General features: G+C 31.5%; 1 protein-coding gene across 1 annotated transcript in view; it reads left to right on the forward strand.

Moving 5' to 3' along the window:
* Positions 1 to 27,484, forward strand: part of CNTN5 (contactin 5) — a 1,212,510-nt gene that overhangs the window by 175,550 nt on the left and 1,009,476 nt on the right. The window lies entirely within an intron of this gene.

The raw sequence follows: 27,484 nt of genomic DNA on the forward strand, positions 1-27,484 counted from the left end.
TATGACATTGAAGTCACTTTTGTAAGTCATACCACTATTTTACAATATGAATACTTGTTATTCAATATTTCATAGCTTTTTCCTCTGCATTAATTGTTAGTTTCTTTACCTCAGTCTTGGAGTTCAAGAAAGGAACTAAAATTCATTACTTTTATCACTTGAATGATAAAAATAAATTACAATTTGGGGGGGGGAAGGCATGACACTGTGTGAAGCCAATAAAAAGGAATAAAAAATAAAGCACATTTCATTTCCAGAAAAGAAGCCAATAATTGTTAGTCAGAACACATAAGGAGAGCGTGATTTTAAACATTTAGAAGAAATCACAAAAGCTTGAAGGGCTTTCCCCAGGGACACCTTGGAAAAATTCATGTTTCTAAAATAGGAAACATTTATCAAGTACTTTGAGTACAGGAACAGTTTGAGGCTACAGTGTCCGTGGAACTACAGCAAACAAACTTTCTGGCCTCAATGGCCACTGTATACTTATGCCAACAGGGTTTGCTTTTCTGTAAAAAATAAAAGAAAAAACATAAACAGATTAATAGTCTGTGCATTAATGAAAAAATAAGGGGAAAATACCTCCACATATAAAAATAACTGATTTGTCAGAGAAAAACAATTGTGAATAAATGGCATTCTTTCATTAAGATTTCCCAAGACTATTTTGTGTGCTTGTTTTATATCTGGAATCAAATTTGTAGTTGGTGGTTCTTCTTAAATTGTAACACTTAAAACAGTCTAGAAGCCACTTTCTTACAATGGAAATGGTCATCTTAGTCTTATATTTGCTTTACAGAACTGAAAAGACTATACTTTTCTTTCTGGCAAGGCCACTGACACATTGGTCTCAAAGACAGAAGAATGTTACAAAAAAATTAAAACATTTACTCTGTGTCAAAATGCATTTTACTGCCATGTATAATGAATTAGAACAAATTGAAATAATTTTTAAAAATTAAAATACTGGGGAGGGATTATATCTATATTTATCAATCTATACATATTTGTGCCCATCCCCTATCATTTACATATATATGTGTGTGTGTGTGTATCTATCTACATATCAGCCATATATATGTATGTATATTAAATGTATAAAGTACATAGATATATTTTATATATATAAAATGAAATCTGACCTTTTTAATTTGGAGGAAATTCCATTGATTAAAAAAAATAATAAAAACAAGCAATTACTCCAAAATACATTGCCCACATTGTAGGTTGAAATAAACCAAGTTACCTGGGATTTCTGAAAAATAAAGTTTATTTTCTGTGTGTTTTTAACATTTAATGAGGATATCTTAGGAAGAAGCAGAGCAAAAACTGAATGGTAATATATGAAAGGTTTTTTCTATCAGTTTAAAGCAAATTGGTGATTATTAAACTTTTTAGTATTACAATATCCTATCAGTGAGTGTAAACATATTCTTTGCATTTTTGATTCTGGGCTTATTTTTTAACTTAAGGAGAAATACAAAGGTTTTATCAATTCAAGTTTATAATCGGTGATTGCCAAAATTTCAAAGGACTGGACTGGCATTAAAAGGAGTCAATAGGAACCGAAGAGATAGCTCTTATTGGAGAGCGCTTGCCTAGCATGTGCAAGGACCACAGTTCAAATCCCTGGTCCCTCAGAGGACAGGGAAAAAAAAAAAAAGTCAATAGATACTTTACCTCGATGATATAACTTTTGCTTGCCTGTTAAATTACTGAATGTCCTGTTCATTTTCCCAATTCCTTTCATCAAATATTATGTGTATCCCTTGTGTGAAATTTTAGTTCTAGAATATAGAATATAGAAAATATGTGGATAAAACAAAGACAATGTGATCTTTTATTAGAAATAGGAACTTATGAGAGCATGAAGCAGCATGTTTTGTTGAGCTCGGGAGGGGCTGGTGAGAAGGGCTTCCTGAAGAAAGTAGTCTTTAAGTAACTTTTCTTTAAAGTGGACAGTTGAGCCTCTTTCCCTTACAAGTCCACATGACCACATTTAATTTTAGATAGCACAAACAAAAGTCTTTATACTGGTTATTTACTGATGAATTGTCTAGATAAGTCTTCTCAAACATAGAATACGGCACTCACTCACAGCAAGGGAGATTTGTGTAATGCTTTCCTCTTAAGTTGCTTTTACCGATGATTTTCCTGTGTCAGTAAAAATCCAGTAAGAAGTAGTCATAAAATTATTTGAAACAGATGAAAACTTCACAGATGTGAATAATGAAAACATTCCCAGAAATATATTGTGAATGGAAAGCTGAATCTGGGGTGTGATTGGGTGATTCGGACAGGATACAGGTAACACACAGCATACGCACAAATGTTCAAATGATGTTTCAAAATCTCCTCAAATAATAGTCTTCGTTTATGTATGGTGATATTCCTTGACATTTGATTTTCTATGTGATGTATCTGGGTCAGTGTTGAATGATATTAAAACAGTAAAATGATATATTAATGACTTATACACTCAAATTTTAGCCATATATGGATAAAATATTTTTCAATAAAAATTATGCATTGAAATAAAGGATGAGAGGGGAAACAAAAGAATTAGGAATAAAATAATTATCTAAGACAAGAGAGGGAATACATTTGTTAAGGCAGAAGGGGAGCCAAAATTGAGAATTCTGTGTCCTTTCGTGCTCTATTTTAACATTTAGCATCACGTGCACTCATATGAGGTCCTCGGTCAATAGTTGTAGACTATTTTCAGGCATCGAAGAGCTTATTTCCTTAATGAACATGATTTTACACACAGCACAGTGTACATACCTCTATTACTGTACCTATTAAACAACTAAAATGATTTGTGAGTTTGCCTCCTTCATTATTGTCTGATTATCCTAAAGTACATGGGTCAACTTATAAATATTTTATTTACATTACCTGAGTGCCTGATAAATAATCACACTGTGCTTTATAATTTATTTTTTAATTAATATTGTTTGAAAACTTGTGCCTAATAAGCAATAATATGTTAAATGGACCCAACTGATGCAGATAACATTGTGTCAGTAAATATTATTATCATCAAGAGTTCTGACAAATTAACTTGCTGTGTCCATTATCAGGGGGTTAAAAAAAAGAGTACATAATTTCTGATCTAGAGACACAAAGCTAGTTAGGAATCCAGGAGGAAATGACTACTAGCTTTTGAGGCATACTTTTTTAATTAAACACACAAGAGAAAGCCACCCAATATGTTTTTGGATATCAAACAACCCAAATCTGACAAAAGATTATACTCATAATTACATTTAAATTAACTCTGCATATATTTATAGATAGACATTAACACTCATCTTTAATGGTTTTGAAAAATGGTCCTTTTATTAATTAAGTCAATCATCTTATATGTTCCTCCAAAAGATAATATTATGAAGCTGAAAAAAGGACCTAACAAGGGAAAGTACAGCATTTATTAAAATTGAGGCAAAAATGAAAAATAAGATCAAATAAAAATAGTAGAATTAAAAAGTAATCAAACATAAAGTTAAATGTGTGTACTTTATTCTTGCATGTGTTCTTTTGAGACTCATTCATAAGCCACAAATTTGAACCAGAGGTATCTAAGTGCTATGAAGAAAAAAAGTATCATTTATATAATTTAATATCTATAGAATTGAAAAATATGAATCACCAGGTTCCCAGAAACATGACATCTACTCAACCTTTCTAACTATGTAATGAATGGCTCTGTAGTAGTAGTGGCAATTGTCCTTGAAGATATCTATAATAGGCATCACTGTTCTTAAAGCAGTCAGCAATACACTATGGTCTAAGAACATCCCTCCTTGCAGTTATAACTTGATCTAAGAATGTGTTAAAATATTTGAAAGACTAATTGGAATTCTGTTCTCTGAAATATATTCCTTTTATATGTTCCTATCTCTAAACATAGTTTTCAATACCTCACATAAGGAATAGTCAACTGAGAAATACACATACATATTTGAAAGAATTATAATCTAATGTTAAGTGAGTAGTAGAAACTCCAGTGTTATGTTTCAATGACTTTTAATGTGAAACAAGATTAATCAGAAAAAGACATTTATCATGGCCAAAATAGATTGTCAGTAATCATGGACCACTCAGTACTGTAAAATAGTATCTCCTGGTTTAATGGTCATGATCATGCCCCAAATCTCAAAAATAATTGAGTTAACTTGGTTTAATAATTGAAATATTGGGGTATACTCTTTTCGGCCTGCTAATTTTGTTCCTTTTTCTTTCCCTCCCTTATGTCTTTCCTCATTCCTTCCTCACTCTTCTTCAATACTTTGATTTTCATTGCAACTATGATGTACATGCATTTTAGATGCTGAAAAGTAGTTTATATCCAGCTTTATTCTCTGTCATTATTAGTTAACATGGTTAGTTTTCTAGTCAGGTCATTTTGTTTAAGGTAATAAAATCACATCATCTCCAAGTATTAAGTGGCGTGTTTTCTACTTTTTTGTCTCAAGGACATATATCTGTATATAAAAGTTTTATCAGACAAGAAAAACAAAACAATGAATATTTGGTTGGCCATTAGATTTGTTTTCAATAACATTTTCCAGGTGTATTTGTAATAATACTCATAAATCTTTGAAAGCATCCCTAACACACACATCAGAAAAGAAGTCTGGATCAGATTAGGTTCAAATTCTGATTCCTCTGCTTCTTAGATATACAATCTTAAGCATATTTTTTATCTTCTCCAAACTTTAGTCTCCCCATTGGTGAAATAAAGATAATGAAAGTATCTTTCTCATAGAATTTGTTTGCATGTTATTAAGTGGCCTAATCCACTTAGTTTTTATATATTCTGCTGGTGTACAGCATGACTTTTAGAAATGTCAGTTGTTAATGATACTACTACTATTACTAAAATTAAAACTGCATACTTATGTTAATATCATAATTTGGTATGTTTCCTAGTCTTTTCTAACAACACCCAGAAATATAGTATGAAAAGGCTCCTCCTAAATACACTGTTTTGCAATTTTCCATTTTGCTTGGCAGTTATGTGAATATTATAATTTAAAATTATTGTGAATATTGACACACATCATTAATATGTAATGTTAATGTGATATTTAATGGCATGATAATTTTCCATTATGCTGATCTTTAATGGCATTCATACTTCTAAATGATTTGTCCCAAACATTATACTGCTATAAACATAATGTTTTTTTAAAATATCTATAATTTTTAAAAATCCATTAGAATTGAGACTGCTCACTTAAAAGTTTGATGCTTTTAAAAAGCTAAAAACAGTGCTCAATTCAGCAGCACATATACTAAAATTGGAACAATACAGAGAAGATTAGCATGGCCCCTGCACAAGGATGACATGCAAATTCGTGAAGCATTCCATATTTTTTCCATGAAATAGAAGAGAAGGGAACCCTTCCAAACTCATTCTATGAAGCCAATATCATCCTGATACCTAAACCAGACAGAGACACAAGGAAAGAAAATTTCAGACCAATATTCTTAATGAACATCAATGCAAAAATTCTCAACAAAATTTTAGCAATTCACATACAAAAATATATTAAAAGGATAGTGCAACATGATCAAGAGGGTTTTATCCCAAGGATGCAAGGTTGGTTCAACATATGGAAATCAATAAATATAATTCACCATATCAGCAGACTTAAAGTTAAGAATCACAGGATTATTTTGATAGATGCAGAAAAAGCATTTGATAAAATACAGCACCCCTTCATGCTCAAAACACTAAAAAAAGTAAGGATAGTAGGAACATTCCTTAACATTCCTTTACAGGCCATCTATGCTAAGTCCAGGGCCAATATCATTCTAATTGGTGAAAAACTGAAAGCATTCCCCCTAAAAATTGGAACAAGGCAGGGATGCCCTCTTTCACCACTTCTATTCAACATTGTCCTTGAAACTCTAGCCAGAGCAATTCGGCAGACCAAAGAAATTAAAAGAATACTAATAGGAAAAGAAGAACTCAAACTATCCCTATTTGCTGACGACATGATTATATATTTAGAGGAACTGGGAAATTCCATCAGAAAACTTTTAGAACTCATAAGTGAATTCAGTAAAGAAGCAGGATATAAAATCAGTGCTCATAAATCTAACGCGTTTTTATACATAAGTGATGAATCCTCAGAAAGAGAAGTTAGGGAAACTACCCCATTCACAATAGCCTCGAAAAAAATTGGGAATCAATCTAACAAAAGAGATGAAAGACCTCTACAATGAGAACTACAGAACCTAAAGAAAGAAATTAAAGAAAACCTAAGAAGATGGAAAAATCTCCCATGTTCTTGGATAGGCAGAATTAATATTGTCAAAATGGCCATACTACCAAAAGTGCTATACAGATTCAATGCAATTCCAATTAAAATCCCAATGACATACCTTACAGAAATAGAGCAAGCAATCATAAAATTCATTTGGAAGAATAGGAAACCCAGAATAGCTAAAGCAATCCTTAGCAGGAAGAGTGAAGCAGGGGTATCGCAATACCAAATCTTCAACTGTACTACAAAGCAAAAGTAACAAAAACGGCATGGTATTGGCACCAAAAGACAGGTAGATCAATGGTACAGAATAGAGGACGTGGACACAAACCCAAATAAATACAATTTTCTCATACTAGACAAAGGGGCCAAAAATATGCAATGGAGAAAAGATAGCCTCTTCAACAAATGGTGCTGGGAAAACTGGAAAACCATATGCAGCAGAATGAAACTAAACCCCTATCTCTCACTGCACAAAACTCAACTCAAAATGGATCAAGGACCTCGGAATCAGACCAGAGACCCTGCATCTTATAGAAGAAAACGTAGGTCCAAATCTTCAACATGTGGGCTTAGGATCAGACTTCCTTAACATGACTCCCATAGTATAAGAAATAAAAGCTAGAATCAATAACTGGGATAGATTCAAACTAAAAGGTGAAAAAGCTGACTAAAACATGCATTGAGAAATGTTTCCAGAGGAGATGCAGTGGCAATGGGCTGGATCTGTTAGATAGAGTGACTCCAGTGTTTCACAAGAATGTAGCACCTCCTACCCTTAGTGAAAGTAAACTTAACTTTTTACACATTTAATGAATAATTTATATCATTAATAATTCTGATGTTAGCATTATGTTTATAAATGACATGCAAACAAAATCATATTCATCCGTATTTTCTGCTAGTTTCAGATATTATATTTAATTTTTTTACTTCATGTGGACATAATTGAATTGCAGGTTCTATATTTTGAGATATATATTTGAATTGTGTTAACCAATAATGATAGCTATATTTGTTTAAAAATCCTTTCTTTACACTTTTTCTAAATACTTGTATGTATCTGAGACTATGATTAATCTATACATTTTTGAGTCAGTTTCACTACTTTATTTTTACTTCATAATGCATGTATTTTGCAATGTGTATTCATTATTTATTATTGTATAACAGATCACTTAAAATTGTAGAGACTTATAAAATCAGTGTTTTATTTGCTAACAATACTGAAGTGGAGGAATTTGGATAGAAAAGCTGGTTCTTCTGCTGAGCCTGCCTGTCTTTGTCACTCGTGAGACTGTAGGTACCTCCACTGAGATTAGGTGATGAATTATCATCTTGTTCAAATGCCTAGTGGTTGTCGGGCAGTCAGTTGAATACCTTTATTTTCTTCCATGTGGCTTCTCCAATAAACTAGCTTATTCTCATTTATATTATAGTTTTAAGGTATTAAGAACAATCCGAGAGGGGACTTTCAATGCATAAATGCTTATCTGGACTCTGCTTGTATCACATGTGCTAATATTTTATGTCTAACATAAGCCACATGGTCAAATTCGGATTCATAGAGTGGAGAAGTAAACTTCATGTACTAAGAGTATAAAAGGTGTAAGGGAAAATATGCATATTAGCATGGAAGGAATTACTGCAGCCATCTTTGCTTACAATCTATATATTAGTTAAGTAGCTGCTCACTAATTTCACAAAAGTGTTTTCTTAAAATTTCATGTTTATTTCTCCAATGAAGTTTAAATTCACTATCAAATTTCTCTTGGTTCTCATTCATTCTGTTCCCTCATCCTGCCCAACATATTTGCTATGTCTTCTTGTTTTGGTATTTTCTTACTTTTCCAAAGCATATTTTAATCTCTATGTAATTTAGATGGGTTTGGGTTTCTTGAATTCATCTCTGAGTTAATATTTTCTTTCCTTATTTCCTGTGGTACTCAAAATAAAACCCAAGGCTTTGCTTACTTTGTTTACTCTAAGCAAGTGCTCTATCACTGAACTACATCCCTAGCCCTGTAATCTATATTTTATGATATTTTTACTTATTATAATCGATATAAAAGACTTTCTTTTGTTTATTTCAATATTTCTTTTTCTAATTACCTTCATGTTTATTTCAATCTAATTTCTAATTATCCTTCAATTTATCCTTTTCATTTGGAAAATGTAGTTTCCCAGAATATGAAAAAACTTTCTGTTGCATTTGTATATGTTCTTCATGCTCCTTTTTAATGCCCCATTGATATAATTAGAATTGCCTTATTTTGTGGAATAGTCTTTCATATTTTAACATTATATACAATTGATGTTATTTTTGCAAGGTAGATAGCTTTTAAGCATGTTGAAAATAGAGGCAATATTCTTAATTCATTGGAAGAATTTATTCTCATTTATTTATTCATTTAGTCACAATACATATGTATAGAATGCCTTGTATATGTCAAGTATTTTCATCATAAATTTAAAAAAGAATGAAGAACTCTGGAGATTATTTTTAAATTCCAATCATGAGTCCAATTTTTTTAAGTGAAGATAACTGTTCATCTTATTTTAACTTTGTATTTTATATCATTTTTTTACTACTCATAGGACAAAGACAAGGGAGAAAGTTGGAAAAAGCTATAAATTATTTTTTCCTGCAGTGCTATGTTGCATGAATAACAGAGCTTTGTGATTGAATAATCATATTCAAGATCACAAATTAATTGTTACAAAATGTATAATATTGCTGTCCTACAAGGCGGTTGAATGTCCTCTGAAGCAATTTGTAAAGGTAAATCATGTGGTATTACATAATGCAGAAAGTAGTGCATGGCATTTTTAAAATCATTCATCCACTACAAATTATGTATATGGGATTAATAAAGACAAATTTGTCAGAAACATCTCTTGATTTAATCTAGAGGCAAAAGTCAATTAGTTTAATGACTAGGATGCAAACAATAAGATGTTTCAGAAAGGACTGGATTCTATAATACATTGGACATTTGACCCTGGTTTTTAAATGAAAAAGGCGTTTGAAACTTTAAAGTTTTAATTAACATATATCTGTGTGATATTTTAATATATGCTTACAATGTATTCTGAACAAATCAGAGTAACTTAGCATTTATATTTCCTTATCACTTTTCTATTTGGATCTTTCTCGCTCTTGTCTTCTAGCTTTCCATAAAATGTATAGTGATTATTGTGTACTGTGGTTACCCCAACAGTTCCTTCTGTGTTTTGCTAGCTTTATTTTTATCTCTATTTTCCTTCTGTCCTTTTTCCCTCTTCTCAACCTGTGCTAATTAGTTAAATTAAGCAGAATTAATTGACCAGGTATAAACTGGTATAAACTAGAATCTGAGCCTATGCAATCGCAATCTCATTGTTAAGCTATGTTAAGAAACATCTACCATTGCTGGATTTAAAACACCAGTTTAGAAATCTTCATAAAGTTGTACTTTAATAATTTTTTGAAGAAACTTTGGGAAATTCATTATGGATTTGTTAAAGGAAAATTTTATAATAACATCATATGGTTTGAAAGCATTATGATTTTGGAACATTGCCTAACTTGGCAAGAGAACAGTTTGTGAATAAGAATTCTAATTATCTTGTTACTGTGATAAAATATTTTTTGTCAAAATTTTCTCTGCTTTCTCATACAAGAGCAATGTGTTTCTTGAAAATGTTATAATTGATAATAAATATATTCTGTCTAGATTCAATTGAATAATCTGGACATCAAATGAACTTTATGCAACTATCAAAAGCCTTACAATAAGTAAATTGATAAAAACAAAATTAGAACAAATAAAAATGATAGATACATAGATATATTGATAAGAAAGCAATTTTTCATTTTATACATTTGTCACCATAGAAAATTTGACAAATGTAGAAAAGTAATAAGGGATGAGAGGTAAATAATAACTATAACATTTACTCCTAAGTATAGCTTTTGTTGACTCTAACACATTTCATTATAAATTTATACAGTAATATACTTCTCTGTTCCTCATATCACTTATTTTCATTTTTCACTAGTTATAGAAATACTATAGCTAAATTATTTTAAAATATTTGATCATATATCTGATTAATAATAATATATTATTTTTAAAATGAATTTTCCAATTGAGATGCAGTATTTTATAAACACTCAAAACTAATGAAGCTGAAATAGTGAAAAGAACTGATAGTGATAATATTCAAAGAGGTGAGATTAAACTGAGATCTAACAAGGTTTAATTATTAACTGAAAAGTGTTTTAAGTTATTTTATAGTTTCATTTTCTGAGTTTTTAGTGATAATGTTTTTGTGCAAGTATGATTTATGGATCAGTGGTTTAGAAAGGTTTAGTCCCTAATCGACATTAATGGAACATTTCTGCTATAGTCATATTATCTCCCACATATTAGGTGACCTCTATTTTTTCATAAAAATTACTTTTAAAATTGATGATATTTGGAGCCAGTTGTGGTGGCATGTGCCTGTAAATACCAGCAACTTGGGAGGTTAAGAGGCAGGAGGATTGCAAGTTTGACGCCAGCCTCAGCAACTTAGCTAGATTCTGTCTCAAAAAAGGGTGGGAATGTAGCTCAGTGGTAAAGCACCCTTAGGTTAAATACCCAGTACCAAAAAATACAAAAACAAACAAACAAATAAAATTAAACAAGACTGTTGATGGATCAAGAATTACTAGGGAAAAGTAAAGCTGCAGATAAAATACAACTTTTCATATACAGTGAGATCCATCCAAAAACCATTCCTATCTTTCCTTAACCCTCATATTTAATTATAGTTATGACAACCAACATGGAAGTAGACAATGTGAGGGCTATATTAGAGGCCAAGAAAGAATGTGAAAAATGAGATTCATCATCTTCCTCCTTTATCCTGCTGAGTAAAGGAAAAAAATATGGGGTCTTACACCTTTGGGATTCCAAAAACTTTTAAGAAATTCTATAATATCTTATGTATCTCAATTCTAAAGACTATATGAGACATATAATTAAGAATTAAATTTATGCCATCAGTCCTCAGTTCTGTCTCATTATGCGAATAAAAACAAGCAAAAATGCAAAATCCTTTATCAGTAGAACTACGGGGAAACCTCCTATTTGGATCTAGATTTCTTTCATGACAGCATCTTACCTTTTCAGCCAAATATGCAGACAATGGTAACATGCATTTTAATATTTGTCAGTACTGAGAAAATCACTGTCATGCAGAGAAATAATGAATGAAAAGTGAAAAAGTGTTTAAATGTTCTTAAATTAACAATCTACCTGTTTGAGGAACAAGCCAATAATCACAAAAACACAATTTCAGATTTAGTGAATATTTTCATATATTTTTATGTAGTACTTATAACTTGTTGGTAATAGAATTATTTCATTGTTATATTATTATCCATTTTTCAATTATAGGTGCTCAGAGTATCTCTACAAATGTATCATTCTTTATTGAGTTTCTTCCATGTCCAGCATGGGTGAGGGAAAGTGTTTCTCTCAAAGGGATGGATTGGCTGTATATTAATCACTAAGAAACATTAAATGAAGAACTACAGGAGACAATTATCCTTTTAATCAGGGGCATGACCTATTGAGTCATATTAATCAAGCTTTAATAATAATGGAGGAGCCCACCTTCCCTTTATTTATAGCCCTACAGGTAAAGGGTGGACCAGGAAGAACTCCTTCTGTGAGGAACAGGATAGGGTGGAATTAAGAAAGTCACTTGCTCTAACTGATCATCCCAGCAGGACCAACAAATTCCCTGCAATGAGCCACTGCATGGATATCACATATTCCAGGCAATCTGGAACAGTCTCTCAAGGATTGCCAGTTCCTGAAAGTCAGATTTCTGTGTCTGACAGTTCACCAACCCTGGTTTTAATTGCTGGTCATAAATGGCTTTCCACGATCCTTAGTAATTCATTTCTTCAAATAGGGGCTTCATTCACTCTATTCCACAAAGTGCCCTGCAATATTTAACGATTTGCTCCTAACTGACTTGGCATTCTCTTTCTGGCTACTTCTTCGATCATGTCCTTTCTTTTGATACCACTCTTTCTCATGCTTTGATGGTGAGAAATTTATTCTGCTTTCTTGGGAGAGACCTGATCTGCAAATGAATTCTTCTCTTAGGTTACAACATAAGCACCCAAAGCATTAAATTTCAACTCCAACATTTTCACACTCTGTGAAATGTTGGCCATGTAGTTATACAATATATTTAGATGTGTGTGCATCAACACATAGAATGATTGATAGTTTGTTTTAAAACTTTATTTGACCAGTTTTTAAGAATTCTTTCTTTTCCCCCTGTGTTCTCAATCACTGTTTCATACATATGATTCTTTTATAAAGTCTATTTAAAGGAATTCAGACTAAATAAATTTCAGTAAAACAGCTGATTTTTCTCTTTAAAGATTACAATTGCAATCACATATGATATGATCCAAGAAAATCTGCAGTAAATAGATTTAAACTTTGCATTTTGTTTTTTCCAGACACTTTAAATTATTTTATTGAATTTATTTTTTTTTAATTCTTATCAAATATTTCCAATTTAGTGTCCTATATTATGGAGGAATTTTTAAAAGGCTACAATTTCTTTTTATCATTCACATCAGAGAACTTTAAAAAATTATATTGTTGAGTAACAGTGGTAATCCTGTAGTAGACCACAGAAAAAAATGATCACAACCACAATACATGCTCTTTTAATATGGGGATATATACGCAGCCAAAATAAATAGTACTTAATAGCTTTCTGCAAATGGGAAAAAATACCTGGCAAGCAGGATTTGCCAAGAAGTTATGTCAAGATAATGATGGCAACGCCATGACTTAGGTGTAGTATTGCTTTTAAGTAAAACAATGACCCTTATAGTTGATATTATTTAACATTTCAGTATTTGGTAGAATTATGCATCTATTTTGAGGTAAGTAGGTAAGGAACATATTTCAAAGAAAAGAAATTCTTAAATCTTACTACCTCTTGAATTATTTCATTCAAAGTACACATCTGAATACAGTTATATTTCCACCTTCTGTTAGGAATTCATTGTTCGTCTCCTCCCACTGGAATGTAACTTAAGCAGGTTGAACTATTTCTCTGTGTTTTGTTCACAACTATAACCTGAGTCCCTAGATTATACCTGGTTAATAATTGACTTGCAATAAATACCTGCAGAAACAATGAATTTTTTATTAATTAACAATTTTTATAGCCCTCAAACCTTTTTGGTTGTCCTTTCTAACCCTTCCTATTCTCCCTTTCCAAAATTGAATCCCTTGCAGACTTGAGATATCCAGTGAACTGTAAACTTAAGCTAGTATTTCTGAAACTATTATCTGAAATTTCCTATATAAAATCACCAGAAAGGTTCATTTAAGAAGTGCATGCTTCTGGCTCCTGCACCATACCTACTAAATTAGACTTTTTGGTGTTCAGGAATCTGTGAAAAGTATCACAAGTGATACTTATACATATAAAAAAAAATTGAGATTTACCACATTAGCAACAGGATTCAGAGGAATTTTACTTAAGTGCCTCTCTTATTTTCCTTCCCAGGAGTTGAGTTCCTGTATACTTAATGTAGGCTTTTAGAGGAATATAAGGACAATGTTGAGCCCTTAGGTCACACTCGACAAATATTGATTAAATAATGTGTGAATAAGAAAGTAGACTCCTAGATAACTTTCATTAAAATCTGATTTTAACAGAAATATGTTTGCAAAATTATCAAAAATATTAATAATTTGTTATAATTACAGTATGTAGAAGCATATATAAAAATTGTTCATGCTATATACAAGTTCTTATTGATTCACCTTTATGATTAAATTTAAAGCACTTAGCTATATTTTCACTACTGGTCTTTAACTATGTCTATCAGCAATGAAGTCACTAGAAAAGGCTGACTCATTTCTTGAATTATATCTGCATTTATGTCCTTCCTTCTATTTTTATAATTTTGATTTTCATTCCATAAATATTTATGTATACTTTGGGCAGTGGAAACGAGGAAACAGCTTCACAGTCCCCTATTACATCCTACCAAAGGGTATTACTTGATGTTCAAATTTCTGTCATCTGAATGTGGGTTCTTCATATTCAGTGCTATTAATATTTTAGACCATATAATTTATTGTTAGAAAGGTGTAGGAAATTGTTCTGGGTACAGTAGGATGTTTACCAGAGTCTCTTACCTCTACTGATTTGATACCAATAGCACCCATAAGTTACAGCAACCAAAAAAATCTTCAGACAATGACATATGTACTCCTGTAGAGCAAAGGTGTCCTTGTTGAGAATCCTTGAGTTACAGGATTTGAGTGGGACTTTGGTATTCCAGGATATCAACTGGAGTTACATTATAAGTCATGTTGCAAGCTTAGGTCTTATTTCACCCATAAACTAGATAAATTGAGGTCAAATTATTTTTTCATGAAGTTCAAACACTTAAGTTAATATTGATTTATTTGATTCTACTTATTAAGAAAGATGAGATCTGAGCCCATGTATTCATATTATAGATTTAACTAGAAAGGAGGTATTTATCCAACGATCAAAATTTGTATTGTTAGCCAAATCAGATAATGCTGTGAGAACTAGGGTTATTCATCATCATTATAAACATTAAAATGATCTGAATTACACTACCCACACATTATTCCATCTAATTATGTGATGATTGGCAAAGGTAGAGCAGGCAATGGCTCTGAGTCATTAGGCTCTTGGGGAATTGGCATTCTCACTGTGTGATCAAGTTGGCCCAATACCAGAGGTTTACAGAATAATGGTTGAAGGTTTTCAGATTAATGATAGGTATAGATTTATATTGCCTTGGGGTAGGAGCCATCATTAAATAGAATTGCATTGCAAGTAATACCAGTCACAAGATTCAGGGATGTAGCCATGATATCAAAATTGAAGCTGTTTGTCCCTGTAAATGCATCCAAAGGCTATGTACATAATGATTATGGCAGTGTATTCCAATACATTGCCAAATAGTATAACTCAAGTATGAAATCAATGTATTTCATAGTATCTTTATGAAATGAGGCTTAGCATGGAAATGCTGGGAAAGACAAAAGCACTCAAATCTGAATTTTGACAAACTGATTGGTTATTCATTCTTCTCAAATTATAAACAATATTCAGACTGAAATTATCACTGTATCAAAAATCAATATTTGACAAAAGAAACAATCATTGTTAATCATACATTGGTCTCTTTATGCATATAACTAAAATGAAAGATCAGTGGAGCAAGAACTTACAATTAGATCCAAAGTATGAACAATATCAATATATATTTATATATAAACATGAATATACATACATATATATACATACACACACATATATACACATACATCTTTTTACAACTAAATTTTTAAACTGAAGATTTTGCAAGGTCTTCATTTCATCATTAATCTTGACAGTAATTTATATCTTTACCAAAAAGTCACCTCAAAATCAAAATGACACACTTTAATAACACAATCAAATGTTTACATAGAATTTGCTTTGTGTCTGTCCTTCTTCAAAATAGATTTGTTTTCAAAACTTCTTTGTATAATTATATGAAGTTATTGACATTAATTATTGCAATGTTGGGAGAGTAGGAGAAAAATCCAAGTGTAACAATGGAAACATGAAATCTAAATCTAGAAAGTGAGACACACATTTTTATTCCATCCCACTATTTAAAGATATAATTTGTTTTGATTTTCTGAACTTCATTTCTTTATTTTCAAAATTAATTTTTAGAAGTAAGAAGCATGATGAATGTTAAAAACATACTCTAAAACTGGATGTACCATAAACACATATTTTAAATAAGAAGATGTAGCTCTAGTTTGCTCTGCTTTATTCTGCTGACCTGAAAACAAATGCAGCAAGAGCTCTTTGAGAAGCATGAGTACCTAACACTAAATTGACACAGTAGGTATTCAATAACTATGATCAGTTAACACATACTGGGAACAAGACCACATTTATTAAGCAGAAGTAATGTTCACAGATATAAGACAGGTAACAATTACAATAAATCATTGAGTTCAAATTATAAGCCAGAAATGTTCTAAATTCTTTAAAGGGTTACTATATTGTTCAAAATTATAAATGTTCTCTGATATAGGGATTTTTTTATTCCTTTTTTGCATATGAAGAATCTGTGACAAAAACTTCTCTAATATCTCATGTTTAATATAAAGGATCCACAGAGTTAACCCTAGATAGAATTTATACACTTATTTACCATTGTAAAATTTTGTTTTTCTTCAAATATTTAGAAAGTTACAATTCCTCCTAGTATTGGTCAAAGAGCATTACAAACACTTTCTTTATTGAACATCCCTCCCTAAATACTAAGTCACATTTGAGGGCCTTTATTCACTCTCTGTCAGTATATTTACATAGGTCATAATAGATATGACATTCCAAGAAGAGTAGTTTTTGGGGTTTTGTTTGTTTGGTTGGTTGGTTTTTACTCAGATGATGAGAAAAATATTTATTTCTTCTTTCTGATTTGGAGGATTTGGGGATGCAACCCCATTGGAGTAATTAGTTGCTCTCATTGAAGGCATCACAAATACTATTTTGCATGTTAGTGATAACTTAATTCAATAGACATTGACATTGTTTTTCCATAATGTAGTAATTAGGTGGTGAAGCTGCGAAAAGTGATGGCTCCTGTGTTCTAATAATCAATTAACTTACTTCTGCATTGCCTGCATACAAAAATATTGCACTTAACAGAGATCACTTTGGAACACAGTCCTTTCATGTTAGAATCATTTAGTCATTACTTGACATTATAAATTCATTGGATGTTGATTAATGTCCAATGTCCAACGCAATACCAGGAAATACATAAAGGATACTAAATCTTAGAAATGCTTATTGTGCTGAATTCTTTACTCATTGATGAATTTTAAATAGCACTGGGAAAGCCACTTGTTACAAGTTTGACAGAAATGTTCAGTCCTATAAAGGAGATATAACTATATTAAAAATTTAAGTAAATATAAAATATTTAATGTTTGCTGTTTTAAAGTCCATGGCAAATTCTTTATTTTAAATTCTGATGTACTTAAGAGATTCTGTTGTTTCACCAGAGTTTATATCATCTTTTATTTGACACAGTTATTTATGAAAGTCATTGTATTATAATAGCAAGTCTTATATAGGATCAGTCATCTTGGTTATAATCCTATCTCTGAAACCAAATACTTAATGACATCATTTACTACAAGTCAATTACCATTTCTGGGGTCCTAGAAACTAGGACAATACTAGTTTCCTTATATATCCTAAAGAACAATATTTTGCTATGAACAGTGTAGTCTGAAGAAATGGTATATAAAATATTGAATTTGTTCACACAGTATTATTTTGAGTATTATCGATTTTCCTACAGTAAAAAGTTTTGATTGGAGAAAAATGTTAATAACTATTTTTAAAATTAAAATTTCACTAAAACCAGAGATAATTGTTGGTAAGGAATTCCAGAGAAGAAAACCATACAAACATATTCTTAGAAAATATACATGCACATAATACCATAAAAATTCAGTGATATATCACACTGGTAAAATGGTATGAATTCTGGGAGTTTCAGTCTAAAGTCTTCTTTAACTTCACAGTAGAAAGCAACTAAGAATTATCCATTATGAGAAAAATTTTCATTTGTTTTACATTGATTTGGAAAAGTAGTTAGAAAATAGCTTTTGCATTGGTAAATTTTATCTTTACATACAATTAGGCTATATTTTGGCTAATTTATTTTGTCATTTCTGAAGGCAGTAATGGGAATAATATTATGTACTGTATTTGCTCCAGATTCCTTATTACTGAAGTGAAATTGTTGATGTCTTGAATAATTTTTGTTCCTGCTTTAACAGTTTAAATTTCGTGGAAACAAATCTCAGTGAGAATATTGACTATTTCAATATATATAAGTAACTATTTAAATCAATCTACTTTAATAATATGTTCTTTAGTTTTAATAATTCTAAATGTGTTTCCTTGAACATTGTTGACATGATTCATTCTTCTCATGTTATCCCAATATTAACAGGTAGTATATAAAACATGGACTCAGAAAATAATCATGAAAGAACATAGAGTCCTACTATTTTCATTAAGGAAATGTAGAGTATTCAGTTTGGTCGGGGTTTCTATTTCCTTAGAACACAATACTATTTTGAGCAAGCAGGTATTTTCTTAATGAGGTTAAGTAGGATTATATCATTTTAAAAAAAGATATACTAGTAAAACAAAAAAAGTAAGAGGATAAAGGCAATATTTGTCAAGAAATTATGTCAACATATATCAGGCAGCAACATTACCAGGAAAAGTCATTCATGCATCACTTGAGTAGAATTGAACATAGGGAAAAAGCAAAGTTACCACTAATGCCAGAAGTGAGTCTATTGATATTGAGAGGATTATTGTACTCAGCCATAGACTTCTGCTGGTTAATGGATGGATATTTCATGCTAAGTGAAATAAGCCAATCCCAAAAACTAAATCTTCTCTCTGATATACAGACACTAACACACAACAAAGGGAGTGGGGGTAGAGGTTCAGTGGATTAGAAAAAGGGGAATGAAGGGATGGGAGGGATTTATAAATAGTGAAATGAATCAGACATAACTTTCCTATGTTCATATATGAATATACCACCACTGAAACTCCACATAATGTAAAACCACAAGAAAGGGATCCTAATTAGAATAAGTTATACTCCATATATATATATATAATATGTTTAAAACCATGCTACTGTCATGTATATCTAAAAAAGAACAAAGAAAAAGAAGAAATCATGATGTATATACACAATGCAATATTACTCGGCCATAAAGAAGAATGACTTTCTGACATTCACTTGTAAATGGATGGATCTGGAGACTGTCCTGCCAAGTGAGATAAGTCAATCCCCAAAAAATCAAAGGTCAAATGTTCTCTGTGATATGTGGATACTAACGCACAACAAGGTGGGGAGGATGGGAAGAATAGAAGTTCAGTGAGTTAGAAAAAGGAAATGAGGGAAGGAAGAGGGATTGGGAGTGGGAAAGACAATGGAATAAGTCTGACATAACTTTTCTATGTACATATGTGAATACACCACAGTGAATCCCACCATGGAGTACATCAAGAAGACTGGGGCCCTCCTTAGAAAAAGATAAATTCCAATGTTGTATGAATATATCAAAATGGTTTCTACTGTCAAATATAACTAAAATGAAAAAAAATTAATTCACTTATGAAAAATATATAGGCTGAAAATGAGAGTTGATTAAAAGTGATTTAGTATATATGCTACTATTTTGGATGAACACCAATAAAAAGGAAACAATAAACTGTTGGTATTTGGAGTATATATATTGTACATGGATATTTTTCCACAGTACAAATTCACTTTAAATATTTTAGTGACTAATGATATTTCCTTATTACTAAAAATGTATTAATAAGTACTCCAAAGGCAGATATATGAGATAAAATCATATGTAGATATAAAATACCTATCATCTTGCCATATGAAATTAAGAACACAAAGGATAATCAGGAAATGAATGAACCACAATAAAAATTCATATCAATTTATTAGTCCACAAAAATAAAGATCTAATTACTAAGCTAAAGATTACATAGATTACATGGTATTTAAAGAATTGTATTATCTTTATAAGATAAAAATATGTACACTGTCGTGTTTGCTTTTTTATATGTTGGATTTTATTTCCTCAGTGTGATAAACTTTAATATCTGATAGAGTTTCTGAACAGTTATTCCTGTATGAGGGATCCCATATTGGCACTCATAAATTCTGATTGTGTCTATCTATAGAGGATTTTTAGAGCAAAAAAAAAAAAAATTATTGGACTGTAATTACTTTTGTCCATAAAAGCAAGCAATATCGTCTTCTTTTTCAGTTTTTGAAAAGGATATGATTAGTAAACATATTCCACATTACTTTTGAAACATATAAAAAACAGAAAACAAAATATAGTGAAAAGCTTGTTTCATTAAAGTTTTACCCAGTCTGGACACTAAGGGAAATATTTTTTTTTTGGCTTATTTGTATTCATTACACCTCTGGACCCATGGATTCTTTAGAGTATATACAGATATCTAATGTATACAAACATTTAGATTTTTAAAATCATGTGTTTTTTACTTTTTTATTTTGGTCTTTCTGTACAAATTCTTAGAGAAGTGAATGGTTCTTCAAATTGAAAATGTTCTTGTAGCTGTCTGATAGAACTGCCAAAACTCATATATGAAACCATGAAGAATAAAAAGCTATTATAGTTGAGTTCAGAATCTTTTCCATGTCAGTTTTCCTATGAGATACTCCCTTACTTTTATTAAGAGGAAGAGAGAAGTATTTCTAAAATATTCCATTATGTCTGCTGATATTTGTGCCTGCCAATTCAATTTTATTGTCTTCAAATCTAGGGTTTAAAGAACAAAGCTTAGCAATCCTACACTAATACACCTAAAAATTCATATGAACATGTTGCATGTGATACCCCTCAGTATCTTGTGAAAAACTGATTTTATTCTAATTAATTTTTCAGGAAATTAATGCTGATTATGACACATATACTTTACACTACTAACATCATTGCCCTTTCTATTGGCAAAAAAATGATAATATTGAAAGTTAATTTGGAATTGTGGCCCTATTATTTGGCACTCTAATTATTTGGTTTAATGAATAATGTAGCCTAATGACAATAGAACTAGGAATGATAGCACATCAGAAATAGCATTATTGAAGCTCTGGACAAATTGATCAGAGGAGGTGTAATTTGAAGAATGAAGATTGCAACGTTTGGTGTCTTATGTGGAAGATTGTCCCTTCCTAATGTTGAAAATAGGGAGAGATACTCCTCCATGTTGAAAATAAATTGCTGCTTGACTTTAAGGTGTTATTTTGTTTTAAGCTGAACCTTGTTATCTTACTTCATGTAGCTCACTCATATTCGAATTCAAATACTTGTATCTTGAAAAACAAATTGTTAATTAATAAGACAGCGAGATCTTCTGCTTTTTTCCCGATAATAGTTTCCTATCTTAGTAAATGAAGTAGGTTTTAATAATAAAATCTCACGAATTCAATAAGGAATAATTAAGAGTCTAGTATATACTGTGCTAAGCTCTAAGTTGGACATCAGATACAGAGAGATGACTACACGGTTACTGCTGAATTGTTGAATTTGAATCTCAGTGATGGAAACAAATACTTAAACAGAGCAAGAAAACACAACAAAATGTGTTTTGTGATATAAATGTATAAAACAGTCGATAAGTGACTTAAATTTGACAGAAAAAAGGTGGAAGTAGTAGATTACAAAAATAAGTTTAGAGAAAAGATAGTGTTTGGGATGTTTCTTGAAAAATACCTTTCCAGACAAGATGAGAAGAGAAAGCATTTCCAGCAGAGGGACAGAGGAGTATGGGTAACCACAGATAAAAAACTGAGAGCCACAGTGTTTCCATGAAATTGTGTTTCAATAAAGAGCATCTGTGACTGCTGGGCAAAAGGTGGATTTGATTGTTTTGGTTTTAATACTAAGGAATACGGAGTCTCAATCTCTAAACAGCAGAAAAGAAAAGGCTTAAGAGGGGGGTTGGGAAGTAACAGATGAAAACTTGAATCCTCTAATGTCCCACTTAGAAAAGAATGGGCAGGAATGACATGGATAACAAAAAGTCACCTAGAAAGAATGGAAAGAGTGTTCTAAAAAGTTGATTAAGACCTGAAGCAAGGCATTTTCTATTGACAGTACAATTCTCAGGGCTATGGTGATTCACAGACAAACCAGATTTCTAGTTTTTGTAACAATAAGATTGAATAACAACTTGGATTTATTATATTTTTTAAGATAAAGAAGGTAAATGTTGAAAGTTTTCTTATAAATATGCACAGTAGGAAAAGAGAACACCTTATCTTAATTTGTGTCTCATTTTTAAAACTTCGGTCTTTCTAAAGACATAACTTGGGGTTTCTAAATTATGATCTATATGAAGTTCAAAAGTGATCCTTCCCTGTCATGATAACTAGAAAATGGAATTTAATTAAACCCCTTCCTACATTCAATAGTAGGAGTCTTGTCAGTTTAATTGATACTTGGTCAAAGTAATATTGATCTGATAAAAGCAAATCTGTTTCTTACACCAACAATTAAAACATATAAATAAGCTCCATCTTCTTTTTGATGAAAGGGCCTACCACCACCATCACCTGCCCATAAAATCAATGAAAAACATTGAATTAGGTTGTATTTCAATAAATTCCATTTGTTTAACAATATTGAATAAATAAATTAGGCTATATTTCATTGAATTTCATGTTTAACATTCCAGTGCACTAACACTTTAAACTGTATATTTGGCTCTGAGATTTGGATATCCTTATACTCATCTTTCTGTCACTTGGGACAGTCTTGGATATCTTTCTTCTCTGTTTCTCATTTACCCAGACACACACATTTTCACACACATACACACACACAAACACACACACACACACACACACACACACACACACACACACACACTAAAAAGAGCCCAAATTTTTGTGGGTGCAAGTTGAACCAAGAGAATGGGTGTCTACAAAATAGATATGTTTTTTAATGTATATAGGATTTGTGGCAATCCCCCATATAAAGCTTCCCTCTTCTATTTTCTAACTATTTGTTTTGGACAATTTATTTAATATCTCTGAGCACAATTTCCTCAATTAAAAGATATTATAGGATTAAAAGACATAATGCATGTGATATGTTTAGGATAGCACAGAGAACCAAGAGTAGAAGTAGCAATTAAAATGAAAGAAAAACATGTAAAAATCAATGTCTGAGATGGGAAATTACAAATGTGGAATTGGAGAATGTAGAAAACATACCGAGAAACAAGAAAATTAATAACTGTCAAAATATTTTAAAATTTTCAAAAATTAAAATTAATTTAATAAAACTCTACATAATTGAAAATTATTAGGGTAAGTTAGTAAAAAATAAAAATTAGAGTTTTTAGGAATCATAAAACAGTACTGAAAAAAAATACTGAGAGAATACTATCGCTCCCCATGTTGCTTGTTTTAAAAACAATAACCCTAAAAGATGTTTATTTCTTGCATTTTATGTGAAAAAGACAGAAAACATAGTGTCTTCAATGTGGAAGCCAAATGTCTAGTCGTATAGTATGCATAATCAGTGAGGAATGATTGGTTCAACAAAGATCAAGTATATTTTGAGCAAATATATAATTATATGTCCTCATCTGTCTTTAAAAATGTGGATTAAAAAATTAAGGCATTTCCTGTATTTGTTTGATTCCTTTTATTGTATGGTTTCTAATGCTTGCCTGATTTCTTTTAAAGCATATGTTTAGATAGGGCATGGCATTACTTGTACCTACATTTAACCTGGGTAGAATTTACGAGAAAATTCTGTTGTGAAGGCTGCTAATCTCCAGTGACCCTACAATCAGAGTTGAGTCTTGCTCTGCAAAATCAATCTCTTGATGTTAGCATTTGGCTGATTTTATGCTGAAGAGCTGGATCACAGCAATTGCAGGCTTGTATTTCCTGGCAGAGAAACAAGCAAAGATAGATTTCCTCTGTTTTATGTTTGTGTTAATTTAACCTGTCAAAGTTAATCATCCTATCCAAGTGCCAAAGCACCACGATGCTGGGCACCAGAGAGCTGCCTGATGCTTTAATCTTAGTTCCCTCTTTGTTAGAGACTTGCTAAGTGCCCCTTTAAAAATCCATTCTAATTTTTTGTTTTGTTTTTAAAACGGAATAATTAATCATCTCTGCTATATGTGTGCTGTGTTTTATTACTTTTGGAAATATTTTAAAATGGTCCAAACTGTATGTTTCTCAATTTCTTTTTTTTTTTTTTCTTATAGGGAAGAAAACCAAACTAATAGTGCAAAGGTTATTTGAAAAACAATGAATGTACTTAATAGAGTTGATCTATTTACTCTTGACATTTGACACTGAACTCCTTATATAACATATTTTCCTTCTAAACATGCATATATTTCCAAAAAGAGAGCATCATGCCTGGATATGTTGCAAGGGAGGTATTTTTTAGACCTATTTTACCTTATTGTCAGAGTAGGGGCCTTTCTACTCATGTAGTGAGACTTACACATAACTAAGTTATTGACTGAATTTCCATTTGACATAATTTCTTTTGATCCATCTAGAAGCGTATGCTATTTGAAATGTGAATATACAATGAGATAATTATAGATGTATCAGAGAAGTAATAGATTATAAACCCACTCCTACAGGAAGGTTATTTTTCATGAGCATTATGTCTCTTAGAGCAAAACAATCCCACAAGAATTAGATATAGATTGTCTAATTTGATTTTCATAGCTGACTCCATTTTACAAATTGCATAGTGGCTATGTTTTTCTTCTGAAATATTAAGCTCAAAGGAATGCAGAAGAAAATAAATATTTGAATGTTACAGATCAGCATCACATAAAACTTAAAACTGGACTGCATGACTGACCCTCTCAATTGCCTCATTTACTCACCAATCTTCTGCTGAGAATTCTGCACCTCCAAGTGAGGGACTTCAACCATCATTCATTTATATATATTTATATATCATGGTATTTTTTTTCAGTGTTGAGTATTGAAACTAGAGCCTTGCACATGCTACACAGGGGCACTACACTGAACTACATCCTCAGTTTAACAAACTATCTTCTATTATTTCTTATGCTTTGAAATGTATTTTTTAACTAAGATATGTATGTAATTTTAAAGACACAATCAAGTAGATACTTAAAATAGTTTACCAATTAGTGTATATATTTTTAAAAGTACCCCTCCAAATTAGTCTATACAGTTTTTAGTCATATAGAAGCTCAACATCTTCCCATTTTTCTGATTCTGACTAATTGCAAAGCAAGTAATATTTTTCATCACCTCTTCTTTTAGTAAGGATAATCAGTGGGAACCTCTCCACATGCCCTTTAGGAACAAAGTGTCTGATCTATTTTGCCCTTCCCCACTTCCATCAGGGTTAATACAGTAAGTAGTACGTGTCAGTCTTTTCTCTATAGTGTAAGTGCTTCTGCATATGACACTTCTTTAGAACTATCAAGATTCATCTTCTATTTTGGAACAGAAGGGTGTCTGAAATTTCCTCCAATAACAGAATTTGGTGAATTGAAGAGGAAACATAATATGAGGCAAGGATTCACTTCTGCCTTCCTCAGCATTGCATATTTGCCAGAAGAATGGCTAATGGGTATGCAAACTCAAAGAATTTACTTGGTTTCCTATTTTCCATTTCTTAAATGGCTTAGCTTGTTGCATAACAAAAATAATTTTTGTTATATTAAAGTTAAATCTTACCTTGGGATATACAAGTTAATCTAATCAGACTTGTGAATTCTAAATGGGGAGCAATTAAGTGCTCACTAAAATGATGTAAGGCATTAATAGTGCATTTTTATTTGTTTCAAATATTTTGAGAAAAACACAAGATAATATAATCAGTATCTTATTAATGTTTTCATCAGAAAAAGCAGAATTAGTAGAATTGTAAGTTATTCTTTTCAGTTGTTATACAGCACCTGAAAGAGTTTTATTTATGAGATGGAAAAGTAAGCTATAACAAAATTTATTCATCTTTAGAATAACATTTAAAATGCAATATGGACTCTTTAATCATAGTAACACATGTTAGTTATTAATTTCTATGTAACAAATACTCCAAAATTCAAAGCTTAAAAGCACATATATTTATTATCTCACATTTTCTGAGGGCCAGGGTGTGTGAGCAACTTAGCTGGTTATTTGTGGCAAAGAATTTCTTGTGAAGTTGTGGTCAAGGCACTACCAGCCAGGGCTGCAGTGATCCAAAGTTGACTTAGAGTCACCTCCAAAGTGACTCGCTCATGTAACTGTCCCCAGGGAACTCAAGTCCTTACTGATTGTGTGGGGAACGCAGAGACTTTTGCCATCTGGACCTGTCCTGAGGCCCTCCAGAGTGTCCTCATAATGTACCAGTCAACTTTCTCAGAGGGGCCAATGCCATAGAGAAAGATGGATGTGTCAATATCTGCTATGACCAACTTTCAGAAGTCAGAGTCATTTTCACCATTCTACTTGTCAGAAAAAGTCACCCAGTAATAGCCCACACCAATTCCACTCCCAGCAGAGGTGAATTAGTATGTGGAAGACTTCCTGGCCATATTTTAAGATCTTCATAGAACATCTTACCAATCGTATTCCAATCAATCCTCTAAGATTTATACCCCAAAACTTATTTAATTCTTATTGCAACTTTATGATGTGGGCATTATGATAAATCCACTTCCGTAGTTGTAAGGAAATTGAGCACAGGATACCTCAGTATCTTTCCTCTGGTCACAAAACTAAATGGTTGTATCACATTTCAACCTCGGGTATGTTGTTTCTAAGATGGTGTGCTTTTAAATGCTGCTGTATAGTGACTCTTTTTAGTTATGTTTGGCATAATCAAAGGGGACCTATTTAAGTTAACAGGAGCTTTTTTCTTTTTTACTCTAAATCACAAACCATCAATTTTCAATTTATTTAGAAATTGTGTCATTAAGAGCATATAGAACCAGGCTTGGTGATGCGTGCCTGTAATTCCAGCTACTTGGGAGGCTGAAGCAGAAGGATTGGGAGTTCAATGCCAACCAAAGCAAAAGTGAGGTGATAAGCAACTCAGTGAGACCTTGTTTTTAAATAAAATACAAAATAGGGCTAGGGATGTGGCTCAGTGATCTAGTGTCCCTGAGTTTAATCCCTGATAACCCAAAAAAAGAGCTTATGGAAAGATAGCAAGTGTAAACATTGATGGACCTAAGACAAATATTCTTTTACTTGATGTAGTTCACCTAAATTAATTATAATTTCAATTATTTATTTCCTCATTCAGAGATGCCCTGCTCTGAAACTTAGAAACTACAATGAAATGCACATAGTCATAGAGACTAACCCATGCTATGTGATTTACGTTAAAGTGTTGATCTCATAAAAAAAAATGCTAAAGTCATTTCAATATGATTCCAGAAAGCAACAGTTCCTTTGATTCCTAAATATACATAAATAATTTTCCTCATTAATCAATAAAAATTCAATTAATGTTGGCTGAAATATAAACCAGTGT

The sequence above is a fragment of the Sciurus vulgaris genome, assembly GCF_902686455.1.
Source record: "Sciurus vulgaris genome assembly, chromosome: 11".
NCBI lineage: Eukaryota > Metazoa > Chordata > Mammalia > Rodentia > Sciuridae > Sciurus > Sciurus vulgaris.